We start from the raw sequence: 14,219 nt of genomic DNA, 5'->3' as shown, positions 1-14,219 counted from the left end.
ATATTCCATTCCTAAGTATGAAAGGCCACCGACTTTATGTGGTTCACTTTTCTAGTTTTGTAGTTCAGGCGAGTAGGCCCTGAATTCTGCCATCAAGCCTTTTTCTGCTTCTGCCTCTGAAATGCTCCAGCTTGGACCTGCATCCGTGTCCATGAACTTTGTCTTACTCCCTGCGCGGCTAACGGTGCCTGACGCGGCCTGTTGCCTGCCAAAAACTGTATTCAGCCTTCAAGTTATCTGCTCCGCTCCTCATCCAATGCATTCCTGTCTAGTAGTTTAGGTAAACATCCCTCCAGCTACCGAGCAAAAGGCTCGGCCTCGCTGTCTTTTTTGTAAGTAATTCATAGCCCCTGTTACTATGGAAGATTCCTGCCCCCTCGCATCACATGTAGACACATAGACGCTTGTACACGCACTAACAGTCAGTATAGAATAGGATCTGTCCGAGAAGACCCTTCCTTCCAGATAATATAGTTCCTTAAACACAAGATATTAGATATGATTTAGGACTAGGTTGTCCTGACACCCCAGACTTCTGTCTCCACATGTAGGGCCAAATGTCACGTTCCCTTCACCCTCTAGTTGCACGTCAATCACACGTCATGCGGCTGCGCGCGCACCTTTGCCAAATATTTCTGCTGACACTGCAGGATTCTCTTATGGATCCACCCACTTGTGACATCATTTTTAATGACGTTTCTAGTATACGCCTATTTTCATTACGTATGTGTATTCTTATCTGTATTATCAGCTGTTACGCCTCCTGCATCTGTCCTAATGCAATGCTTTCCATATAAATATTGTTACTTGTCAATAATGTATTGCTGATCCCTTCCTGAACCTTCGTGGTGATGGAATATGGTTGCCTAGTTCGAACTATAATTCCTTTGTAAGGAATAAAGCCCTTTTCAGAACCTCTAATACCACGGATTCTGCCTCTTATTTTGACTGAGTTATACTTACTAGACTTTACCGCATAAAAAATAGTACAGGTAATTTAAATATTTACCACATAATTGGCGCCCGAACATGGACACTTTCTCATCTCACGCGCCGGAGGTGCGTTGCAGGCCCGGTCTCCTGCCACAGCCGGACGGACAACAACGCGTACCCGCAGGATTTCCTGTATCTCCCTCCGACCAAGCGGGGGTGACTGAGGCTGCGATCAACACCCAGACGAGGCGGTGAGAAGTGCGAAGTATCCCGACCAGAGCCTAGCTGAGAGAGCAAGATCCGAGGTATACAGAGGCCCACCAGGTTCCGAAGTTCCGAGTCGAGTCGAGTCCAGTCCGGTCCAGTTCAGTTCAGTTCCGAGGCCTTCCGTTCCGTGCTACCCGGTGAGTACCGTTGCTGGGGAGGCAGTTAGACGTGCACATTAATTTGTGCCGGTCCTGACGGGTTTGGGTACACAGATCCGGTCTGCACTGTTTTAGCAGTGTATCTGTACTGTTTAGCAGTATATCCAGTATGTTCATGTATATAATTCAGTATTATCTAGTATTAGTATTATGTCAGTAACTAGTTTTCTTCTAAATTATCATTGTTTGTTAAAAATTAAATGTTAAATGTTAAATGTTTTACTGGGTCCAAAAATTGTGGTATGAATGAGTGTTCAATATTGTGTTTATCGTATTAATTGTGTTCAAGTCCAGTTCAAGTAAGAACCAAGTAACAAAGTTTAAAGATGCCGTTCTTTTCAAAATTAAGACAGATCAAAACTAGAAAAGGAGTACTCGAAGAAGCTGTTCCCATTCCACCTAGGGACACTCCAGGGTATTTTATGTATCATAAACATGGCCTAGATGCCGTATTATATCTTGACTTATGGGTGGACTACACCAAGGATCTAGCAGAAAGTCAGAGGTGGCCCGCAGCTGGGACATGGGATGCAGATTGCATAATGAGAGTAGAAGAAGAATTATGGAAAAAGAAAGCCAGACAGTCACAGAAAGATGCTATTGAGTTATGGCGTAAAGAATCGCATAGGCGTACAGAGAAAGCGCTCAGACTGGAAAAGAAAAGTAGGGAGAACTCAAATAGAGCCCGAGAAAACGTATTAGTTGAGGAAGGTATCCGAGTAAAAACAGAACAAGTAGACAGACAACGAAACACTCTTATGAATGGTATGTATCCTCTTTTGGCCGAAGGTTTACCTAAGGCCACCCCGGAAATACCGAAAGATTTGCCACCCCCATTACTCCCGATTAAAGCACATCCCAAGACCGCAAAAGATATTTTCCTTTCCTCCTATTTAGACGACGTAGCTCCCGAATATGTTAATGATCCACCACACACGCCACCCGTCGTTGGAGCTCAACACCGAGATCATCTGCCCCCACCTCCGCAAACTCCTCCGCACAATCCAACAGGTCCATCTGTTTCCACCGCTTTTCCTGCATCCACAGTCTCTACCTTACACCCCACAAATCCTTTCATGCCTAGCACCTCAGAAGGTGCGACAGCAATCTTTGCCACACCACCATCAAGAAGCAAATCGTCTCTTAGAGATTTAGCAAACCAACGTACACCCCAAATAGCAACATCCGACATGTTTAAGGAACATCTTGTAGATTGTAGATATGATCCAGTGCCCGGTAAAAATGACAGAATGGTGCTATCATCACTACGTATACGACGAGCCTCAATATATTTAACGACGCTACCAGGAATGATTAAACATTTAGACAATATATATCGCTTTGTCCAAACAGGGCAAGGCCCTGAAAGTATTGACGAAGCCATGGAATACCAGAAAGCGGATATACAGAGACAACTGTTACGTTTCTTCATAAACTGCTTGATCAGAGACAGAGATAGGTCCGAGGTAGACCAGGATGAAATGCAAGTACTTACCCGATGGGGTCAGAATATATCCGAGGGAAAGCATGATAAACAGACATGCATAGTAGTTATGTGCCGAAAGATCCGCAAAGAAGTAGAACGAATACATAAAGCCAGATTAGAGGCAGACAAAACTGAATCAGAGGGAGAGGAGGAGGAAGAATCAGAAATGCCCACAGGACAATTAGAAACGATAGCTTATGTAGGTAGGGGAAGACCTTGTAACAATACCAGATACTTTAATGACCCGATACGCCCGATACGTCCAGAATGTAACAGACATTTTCAAGCCATTTTCAAGCCCCTATGTTAAATATGAAGTCCCCTGAACACTTATTCCAGGCTGCTGATAAATTACTCCGAGACCGAAGGGGGTATCATATGCTCGATTCTATGGATGAACAAGAATTAGCCAGGTCAGCAGTACAATGGGCTGACAGTTCTGAAAAATACAGTGATGATGCGTTGGCACACACGTTTTTGAATCTTACCCCAGACGAACAGCGTTTAGCTGGTATATACATGATACAACATCTCGTTATATTATATAGAAGCCAACACTCCGATCCCGGTCCCCTGCCTGATATACTGATAGAATTACTCACGAATAAATGGAGAGGTTCAGGTACTGACTTAATTAAGGAAATTCTACAATATCGACACCAGTACATTGTCTTCGTATGCCCAGAGCATGTTTCAGTTCCCCCCAAGTTGGAAAGAAAAACGTATCACATAGACAGACAGAATCCCTTACGCGAAGTGCACCCAGTCAGAGGTGAGGACAATATTTTTAAACGCGTGTTTGTGTACGCGCCCATAACTAAAATTGAATTATTAGAGATGAAGAAAGTAGTACCTAGCCATGACAAAGACCCAGCAGGTTTCCACCGGGAGATAAAAGACATGTTACTCTTGGGAGAGTATACTTACCCGGACCTTATGAAAATATTAAAAGTCCTATTACCCGCCGGTATTTACGAGAAACTCAAAGAAAAGGAATGGGAGGTGGGAGACCAAAAGATAGATTGGACAGTATTAGAAAACGAAGAAAAGGCCCGAGCTGCAGGTTCAGGGCTTGGGGAAAGGACTACAGCATTACCAGGATTATTAGTGCAGGTGCTACCACGTTTATTAACTACGAAAAAGGAAGATTGGGGTGCAATCTCAGCCTGTAAACAAAAACAAGATGAAGACACTAGTGATTTCTATTCCCGATTTGAAAAATGTTTTGGTATTAATAGTGGCATAAAAGCAAGTAGTGAATCGTATCCACATCTGTTTGTGACAAAATTAGTTGAGAATTCCCTGCCCCAAGTCAAGAGTAGAGTACTGAAATTCGAGAGTACCTGGCAAGGAAACACACCGTCACAGATGTTACAAATGTTACAATATCATCACAATAGAATTAGGGAAGAACAAGAACATGAACAAAGACGTATGAAAGACACAAAAATGAAAATGCTTGTTGCTCAGTCAGTTCCAGTTGACGGTCATAAAAAGGGTATGACACAGTCCAATGATTCAGTAGGTCCTGTTAGAGGGACATGCAACTATTGTAAACAGCCAGGTCATTATATACACGATTGCGCAGTTCTGAAACATAATATCTCTACGGGTATAACGAAAGAGAGACCACGTCCGCCTAGACAGGATCAGATCCAACAACAAGTACCTCAGAATATACAGCCTATGCCAGCTGTACAACAGACCGTACCACAACCACAACAACAACTACAACAACAGCCACAGCCTATTGCTGCAACACAAAACACGACACAACAGATGTACCAGTATGCACAAAATGACTATCCAGAGTATCAGCGCTACACATGAAATAGCCTAGAGAGGGAAGTTGGCTTACCCCTTATTGAGGTTCCAGTAGACCAAGAGGGTCCTTATGTACAAAGTCAGTTATTAGGGAAAGATAGAAAGTTCCTACTCGATACAGGGGCAAGCAGAACCACTATCCGTCACAGCGAAGTCCCAGGGGTACCCCTCTCAGGCTCACAAAATATTTCCCTTGGTTTTTCGGGAAAGCCTACTGTTAACGAAGTATCGCAACCACTTGCATTTACAGTCGGTCCGTTAACACGGACTACAGATCTATTACTTACGAAATCATGTCCAGAAAACTTGTTAGGTATAAAAACATTGAAGGCTCTAGGAGCTGTAATATGTTGTTCTCCGGAAGGAGTACGACTATTTTTGCGTGACTTTAAAGGTCACTACGTGTCTAGAGACATGGATCACCGGTTACAGAATCTACCTGCACATTTATGGGCACAAGGCCCCACTGATGTAGGTTGTATGCACATTACACCATATCGAGTCACACTCAAAACAGGAGTGGTACTACCACGAATGCGACAATACAAATTACCGCCAGATGCTGTTGTGGCTTTACTGCAAATCATTGACGAGCTCATCGCACAAGGAGTGGTTGTAGAAACCGACTCCAATATATGTAATTCCCCGATAATTCCGATTCTTAAACAAACCGATCCAAAAGCACCACCAGTATATCGATTAGTTATTGATCTGCGAGAATTAAATAAATGCATTGTACCACAATACCCCGTGGTCCCAGATATCTCTTCATTATTAACGGCCATAGATTCAGAAGCAACGTTCTTTACTGTAATTGATCTCAAGAATGCTTTCTTTAGCGTCCCAATCGATCCGGAAAGCCAATATTTGTTCGGATTCAGTTTAAATGGACGAAGTTTTAAATTCACACGCGCACCTCAAGGATTCACAGAAAGCCCCAGCATCTATAGCCAAGCACTGAAAAGAGAACTTGACAGTATTCACATGCCAGCTAACACTGCCCTGCTTCAATACGTCGATGATCTGCTGATCACCGCACGAAGCGAACCTGAATGTGAAAAAGCATCACTGACGGTTTTACATTTCTTAGCCGACAAGGGGCACAAAGTGTCCCCTTCGAAACTACAATTCTGTGTTCAGCAAGTTGTGTACCTAGGGCACTTGCTGTCCAAATGGGGGAGACAGCTCACACCTGATCGCATCCAGTTAATTGTAAACATGCCACCACCCAAGACACAAAAGGAGGTACGGGCCTTCATAGGCCTCACTTCGTACTGTAGGCAGTGGATCCCCCAATATGCATTTTTAGCTAAACCACTCATTCAGTTAACAACACAGGAGGCAGCGACACCGACTGTCCTCCCTTGGACTCAGGAACATACACAAGCTTTTGAAAGCTTAAAGAAAGCTTTATGCCAAGCACCTGTTTTAGCAACGCCATGTTACAGCAAACGTTTTACACTTTTTGTTACAGAACGTGAAGGTACTGCTTTGTCAGTACTCACGCAGGAACAAGCAGGATCACATAAGCCATGTGCTTATTTTTCTAGTACATTAGATCCCGTAGCTCAGGCTCTTCCTGCGTGCCTGAAATCAGTCGCAGCAACAGCTTTAGCAATCAGACAAAGCGACGCCATAGTGTTAGGACATCAATTGACAGTACAAGTACCACACGCAGTAGAGGTTCTCCTGAACCGGACCCAAACACAACACTTGACTATAGCAAGACTGACGGGTTACGAATTAACATTGTTCCAGCCACACATAGAAATCAGACGCTGTAGTACATTAAATCCTGCCACACTTTTGCCATTAAATGGAACAGACCCATTGGCACATGATTGTATTGAAGTCATTACTATTACAACGAAACCCAGACAAGACTTGACAGATATTCCATTATCAGATCCAGACCTGACATTGTATGTAGATGGTTCATGCATGAGAACAAATACAGGAGAATTAGTGGCCGCTTATGCAGTCACAACAGACACTGAAATTATTGAAACAAATTGTATCGATACCTTGTCAGCTCAAGCAGCAGAGCTCATCGCTCTGACACAAGCCTGTATTCAAGCCAAAAATAAGAAAGTCAACATATACACAGATTCACGTTATGCATTCGGAGTCGTCCATGACTTCGGCGTGCTGTGGCGAGAGAGAGGTTATTTAACTTCTCACGGTGCCCATATCCAGCACGGTCCCCTTATTCAAGCTCTGTTAGATGCAATACATCTGCCTACTGCAATATCGATTATGAAGTGTAAAGCCCATACAAAAGTGACTGACATTATTTCTCAGGGTAATGACCTAACTGACAGAACAGCTAAACAGACTGCTCAGAATCAGACTCGTCCAATTGACACGACAAAGACAATAGTCCCGACACCAACACACTGCATGACAGTTAAGGATCCCGCCCTCGATGTAATTGACATACAGACACATGCTACACCAGAAGAAATAAAGAGATGGACTGAATTAGGAGGGATCCAAACGGATCAAGGATGGATGACGAAGGGAAAATCTATATGGTTTCTCCCCGACTCAATGGTTCAGGTCATCATTAACACAATACATAGTCCAGCGCACCTAGGAGAGAAAGCTATGCTAGACAGTATTCAACACATTTGGTTTAATAAACACTTACGAGCAGCGGCTAAACAGAAAGTACGTACCTGTATGATTTGTTGTCAGTTCAATCCAGGAAAAGGCGTACCTGTAGACCAGGGTGGATTTCAACCCCCCGATCACCCTTTTGAAGTCCTCCAGATGGATTATATCCAGATGGAACGTTGTCGAGGATTCAAATATGTCCTCGTAGTTGTATGCGCTCTTTCCCGGTGGACAGAGGCGTATCCCGTCTCAGATTACACTGCCCCGACCACTGCCAAGCAGTTAGTTCGAGAATTCTTCCCACGGTATGGTTTGCCCCGTATCGTGTACTCAGATAATGGCCAGCCGTTCTCATCCGAACTAATGAAAAATGTTTCACTTCTGTTAGGCTACCAATGGAAATTCCACTGTGTCCGACATCCCGAGGCAGCAGGTCTCGTGGAACGACATAATCAAACTCTGAAAATTAGACTGTCCAAAGTATGTAGAGAAAAAGGTGTCGACTGGATAGTAGCTTTACCAGTTGCGCTCTTTTACATGAGAATGGTAGCACATTCTCGAACAGGGCTATCCCCGTATGAGGTGATCTTCGGTAGACCACCAAATATGTGGGGGACGCCTATACCTCGTAAAATTACTGATGTTGACTGTAATATGCTGACAGATTACCTGGCTTCCTTGATGTCTGCACTACAATCTTGTCGTTCACAGGTAGCTGCAGCTTTTCCCGACAACACTGAGGTGAAGCCCCACGACGTGGTTCCGGGGGACCTCGTGTTTGTGAGGAATTTTGACAGGAGGAGCCAGCTGGAGCCTCGGTGGCAGTCGCCGAAGCTCGTCTTGTTGGCCACAAGGACAGCCGTGAAGATTGAGGGACGGAAAGGGTGGTTGCACTCGAGCCACATCAAAAATGTTTATGGACTACCGTCCGACGTGAACCCTCAGCCCTGCATTCCCTCACAGACTGATTCAAAACTACCCCTGGTTGAACAAACCAAGAGTGAAAACTATAAACTAAAACTAAGGTCTAGCAAGTCAGACAATTTGATTGTTTAAGTCCTCTCCAAGGTGAATCGGTTGAATTTATCTCTGACATGTATCCTCTAGACCGAAATAGAGAGAAAAATGGACAGAAACAGCTCAGGACACATGCGTACTGTAAATCACTTCGTAGTCACTGCATAGTGACATTGTTAATTATGTTTTTTCTAAGTCTTCTGATTATTATCTCCGCTATATTATTACACATGTATTACCCTATCTCCAAGCGTGCTTTCAATGCTACTGCCGAACATTCTTTTAGCGAATTACCCCCACATGAGTTGTCCTATAGATTTGCGCTGCGCAACAACACATTCATTAGTATGTTACATCATTCTCATCAGACCAGCAATGCTACAAATTGTTGGATATGTGGCCGACTCCCTCCCTATCAGAAATACAAAGGAGTTCTGCCCCTCTTTCCGTATCCATTCACACACAATGGCTCCTGTGGAGCATGGTTTAGTTTGATTAACTCCCTAGATTCAAATACAGTAGTTTACCAAGACAATTGGGTATGGGGAAACCTGAACCTAGTTTTACTTAAAGTCTGCTACCCTAACAAGGAGGGACTTCCCAAAAGAACAGGAACTGATCTAGAAAATGAAGTATATGGATTAGGTAACTTTACACTTAATCTTATGATCCTGAATATTGAATCCGAAGCTACACCAATCTTGCCCGCTATGTCAGTATTTCCAGTTAGAGGCGAATTATGTGTAAGAAAGAATGGTTCAAAACACATGGGCCATAGTAAATGTACCACTGTAATAGAATTCAGTGATAAAGGCAAATCTACATTTAGAGCTTCCCGTCACTCCTATTTCATCTGTGGTCACACCGCATACATACGCCTGCCCCTAGATTGGGATGGTACCTGTTACATTGCATTCCTTCTGCCACCTGTTTTCCTAGCCCCGCCTGATTATCATAGGAACACCCATTTAGTACACAATAGACAGCAGAGAGACCTCCCGATTGTCGACTACACTGAAACAGCATGGGAGAAATACACAGATTTCAATAAAGGTTTCTTTCCCTACATAGGTACAGTCACCAATAGTAAGCTGATACGTAGATTAACTAGAACACTTGAAGCAGTAGTGAATGAAACTACTTCCGCTTTGGGCAACTTAACGGAGGAGCAGTCTGCGATGCGGATTGTTGTTCTCCAAAATCGTCTTGTCCTTGACGTCATTCTGGCCGATAGGGGCGGAGCTTGTAGGGTCATCGGATCAAGTTGCTGTGTTTTCATACCAGAAAACGCGCCGTCAGTATATAAAGCCATAACTCGACTTCATAAGATCGTAAGCCAGATACACCAGAATCCAGGCACCTGGACTTGGTCCGGTTGGTTCTGGAGATCCTATCCTTCCTAGGTATTGGCTTTCTCATACTATTCAGTTGCTGCTTGTGTCTACAATGTGGACCAGCGATTTGTGGTCTGTGTGCCACATCGTGTATCCCGCCTTCAAATTTTCATTCAAGATCCCGGAAGAAGAAAGAAGAACAAATGATGCTATATGAACAGATTGATGGATTGATGAAGAAGGATATTTCATGAGGGTCCGTAGGGGACAAGGAGGGAATGTGGAAATATGAATTTTTATGGTCAATTGTGTCCCCTATCTTAGACCCCAACGGCTCCATGTACATGCTATAAGTACATGTATGTTCCCTCCAGTTCCAGCTATGAGGACGCAAATACATGTGCGTCCAACGTCAACATGCCCTCTTTCAGATCCGCCATGAATGGGTCGAATATTCCATTCCTAAGTATGAAAGGCCACCGACTTTATGTGGTTCACTTTTCTAGTTTTGTAGTTCAGGCGAGTAGGCCCTGAATTCTGCCATCAAGCCTTTTTCTGCTTCTGCCTCTGAAATGCTCCAGCTTGGACCTGCATCCGTGTCCATGAACTTTGTCTTACTCCCTGCGCGGCTAACGGTGCCTGACGCGGCCTGTTGCCTGCCAAAAACTGTATTCAGCCTTCAAGTTATCTGCTCCGCTCCTCATCCAATGCATTCCTGTCTAGTAGTTTAGGTAAACATCCCTCCAGCTACCGAGCAAAAGGCTCGGCCTCGCTGTCTTTTTTGTAAGTAATTCATAGCCCCTGTTACTATGGAAGATTCCTGCCCCCTCGCATCACATGTAGACACATAGACGCTTGTACACGCACTAACAGTCAGTATAGAATAGGATCTGTCCGAGAAGACCCTTCCTTCCAGATAATATAGTTCCTTAAACACAAGATATTAGATATGATTTAGGACTAGGTTGTCCTGACACCCCAGACTTCTGTCTCCACATGTAGGGCCAAATGTCACGTTCCCTTCACCCTCTAGTTGCACGTCAATCACACGTCATGCGGCTGCGCGCGCACCTTTGCCAAATATTTCTGCTGACACTGCAGGATTCTCTTATGGATCCACCCACTTGTGACATCATTTTTAATGACGTTTCTAGTATACGCCTATTTTCATTACGTATGTGTATTCTTATCTGTATTATCAGCTGTTACGCCTCCTGCATCTGTCCTAATGCAATGCTTTCCATATAAATATTACTTGTCAATAATGTATTGCTGATCCCTTCCTGAACCTTCGTGGTGATGGAATATGGTTGCCTAGTTCGAACTATAATTCCTTTGTAAGGAATAAAGCCCTTTTCAGAACCTCTAATACCACGGATTCTGCCTCTTATTTTGACTGAGTTATACTTACTAGACTTTACCGCATAAAAAATAGTACAGGTAATTTAAATATTTACCACAGAAGAACCCCGGGCCCCCGAATCTCTTCCTCTACCTCCCTATTCTAACCGGAGAGAGGTTTGACTGCAGCCTGCACGTCCTTCAGGGCCGTGCGGTTAATAAAAAAGAATATCAGGTGACTGCGGGTAATAGCCTGTGTCCCTGGAGCACAGCAAATTCTGGAAAATAATCTAAAGCCGCCAGAGACAGTCCTAAATTAACTCTTAAATCGAGTACAAATACTTCAAAAGAAACCTGAAGGAAACATAATAACAACCCAACCAAAAAATGGAAGGGAGTGAAATGAAAGAACACTGCGTCACTCACCTGAGAAAAACTAAGTTAAGAAAACAGGTTATAATTAGTACCAATACAAGCTAAGTTAAGCCAAAGCAAGTGAAGGCTTACTTAACTGTGAAGGAGAAGTGAATAAAAGGGGAAGATGCGTAGTTACCATGGAGTTATATGCTGTTGTGAAAGTTCTTATTGGTATGTTTTTATTCATGATGTAATGTATGTTCTTTAAAGGGCTGCATGTTGGGGCAGCAATAAAAGGTTACTGTTTCTTTTAACCCAGAACTAAATATTAGGCGCCGCTATTCTAGGAAGAAACTCTTCGATATTGTAGACCAATTTTCTTACACTAAACCACAGTGCTTTAATGCCTCTCCTGGGGACACGATAGGCCCCTTCTCATGTCTTTTACTGCAAATGGTGCAGTAACACATCCCACAACTGGTTACAAAGCAGTACTGCCCAGAATGACCCTTATCTTAAGTGCATTTATTTTAATGCAAGATCAGTACCAAAGCATTTGATCGAAATCTGGGATGTGCTAGCAGAAACAAAGCCCGACTTGGCTTTTATTACAGAGACCTGGCTAGACACTGGAAATTCTCCAGACATTGCTATTGCCTTGCCAGCCGGCTACAAATCCTGAAACATGATAGAGCGGGCAGCAAAGGCGGGGGTATAGCCATACTTTTTAAGGACTGCTTTCTCTTGCCTCCCAGAGCCAGTGGTGCAGCTGGGGAAGCATGAAATACCAGCATTCCACATATTAAATGGTACCCATAACATACTTGAGGGTGCAATTATTTAGAACCCTCCTGGATATAGATCAGACTTTAGCACACAGCTCCTTACTCAGTTGTTCCTCTCATGTTTGAAACATAAGAATGATCTATTAATAGGAGATTTCAATGTTCACTATGTTGATGTCAATGACTATGCGATTAAACATCTAAGCAGTGACATGAAGATCTTGCAGTTAAAACAGTGGATTGGTGAATCCACACATACCGCTGGTATGTACAGATATGTGTTGAAAATCTCCTTGCAAAAATTTCACACACCCTTGATCTCTGCACCCCCAAATTGGGAAATAGACTCAAAGTGAGAACAAAATCCGAAACATTTTATTCATCCGATCTTAAGATATTGAAAAGAAAGTGCAAAACTCTTGAGAATAAGTGGGGAATGTCTGGATTAGATATGGACAGACAGTTATATAAGACGGAAATTAGATGTTATAATAATGCCATCAAAAACGCCAAAAAGTATTATTTTGCAAACCGTGTGAACGAGAATAGCAGTTCACCAAAAGAACTTTACAAAATAGTTAAAGAGCTCTGCAACCCAGCTAGCTTGTCCCAAACCCTGGTTCCCTCCCTTGAGGGTTGTGAGGCTATTAGCATATTTTTTGCCGGAAAAATTGCGGGGATTTATTATTCCTTCAATGAACAGCTACTACAAGACGACTTAGATCAGGAAATGCTATGAAGTTGTATTTAAAACTGACACAATTTCGGTAGGTGATGGTCGAGAGTTATTGGCGGATTTAGCCGCTAGGGAAGGAACTGAGACCAGTTTGGGCTCTAAATTAGCTTTTTGTCTAGTAGGGCTTCTCTTCCTACCCAAGTCTGCTTCTATTTTCCCTAATCTGTTCTCCATATTTTTCAATCTTTCCACTATTGCTAGAGTGTAGGTTCGCATAATCATCTCAATACTATCCAAAAGATTACTGGTGTGTATTGTATTAGACCCATTATCCTCCAAGCTGTGTTTAGTGCTATGTTCCCCCTCTGTATGTGCAGAAGTTAACAATGATATGGTAGCATTATCCATTCCAGTCACGTCCATGGGAACTGCAGCAGCTATAACATTAGTACTAGAGGGGATAGCCTTCTTCTCAAAGTCAGTAGAGCTCAGCTTCTGCTTGGAAGGTTCCATCCTTTTGTGTCTCCTCTTGGTAGGTGGTGGACCATAATTTGTAGTTTGTACAGGTTTCTTAGACCTTTCTCGTACGGTCTTGGGAGGAATAGGTGTCACAGCAATCAGAACTCCAGAAGTACTGGGAGTGCAAAAAGGATTATGTGGTGAGATTGGAATGTCTATTCCAGTAGAACAAGTGCTGGGCACTTCACAATCTCTCAGCAAAAGAGGTACACCATCTGTGAATAAGGTATCATTAGCTAGGTCTGGGGCTAACTCTTTATTAAGTCCATCTTAACAGTTTCGCCCCCTTCACAGAGATGGAGGTGGAAAAAGTTATGGCTGGAATCAAATCAGGGTCCCCATTAGACCCTTGCCCTCATTTCATTTTTTCCCGGATTGCTCCAACCATACTTACTCAAATACTCAACCAATCTCTATGTACTGCAGTATTCCCAGAGATTTGGAAAAAAGCTACGGTAGTTCCTCTACTAAAAAAAGCGGGTACTGATGTTCAAAAACCCAGCAAACTATCGACCCATATCTCGTTACCTATCCAAAGTAATGGAGAAACTGGTAAATAGGCAGTTAAACAACTACCTTGAGTCTAATGAACTGCTGGATATCTCTCAAACTGGCTTCCAAGCTAATAATAGCACTGAAACAACTCTTTTGGCAGTGGCAGATAACATCAGGTGTGTGGTCAACCTGGGTAGAGCCTCCGCCCTGATCCTATTGGACTTGTCGGCGGCTATTGATACCGTCTCACACAACCTTTTGCTGAAAATACTGTTTGATAAAGGCATACACTCTAAAGACCTTCAGTGGCTCCATTCTTTCCTGAACAATTGTACTCAAACCATACAGTTAGGCGCTTTTTCTTAAACCCCAGTACCGATTAAGCACGGTGTGCCACAAGGAGCTTCATTT

This window comes from Triturus cristatus, chromosome 7 (genome assembly GCF_964204655.1).
Source record: "Triturus cristatus chromosome 7, aTriCri1.1, whole genome shotgun sequence".
Classification (NCBI taxonomy): domain Eukaryota; kingdom Metazoa; phylum Chordata; class Amphibia; order Caudata; family Salamandridae; genus Triturus; species Triturus cristatus.
Note: the sequence above shows the minus strand (reverse complement) of the source record.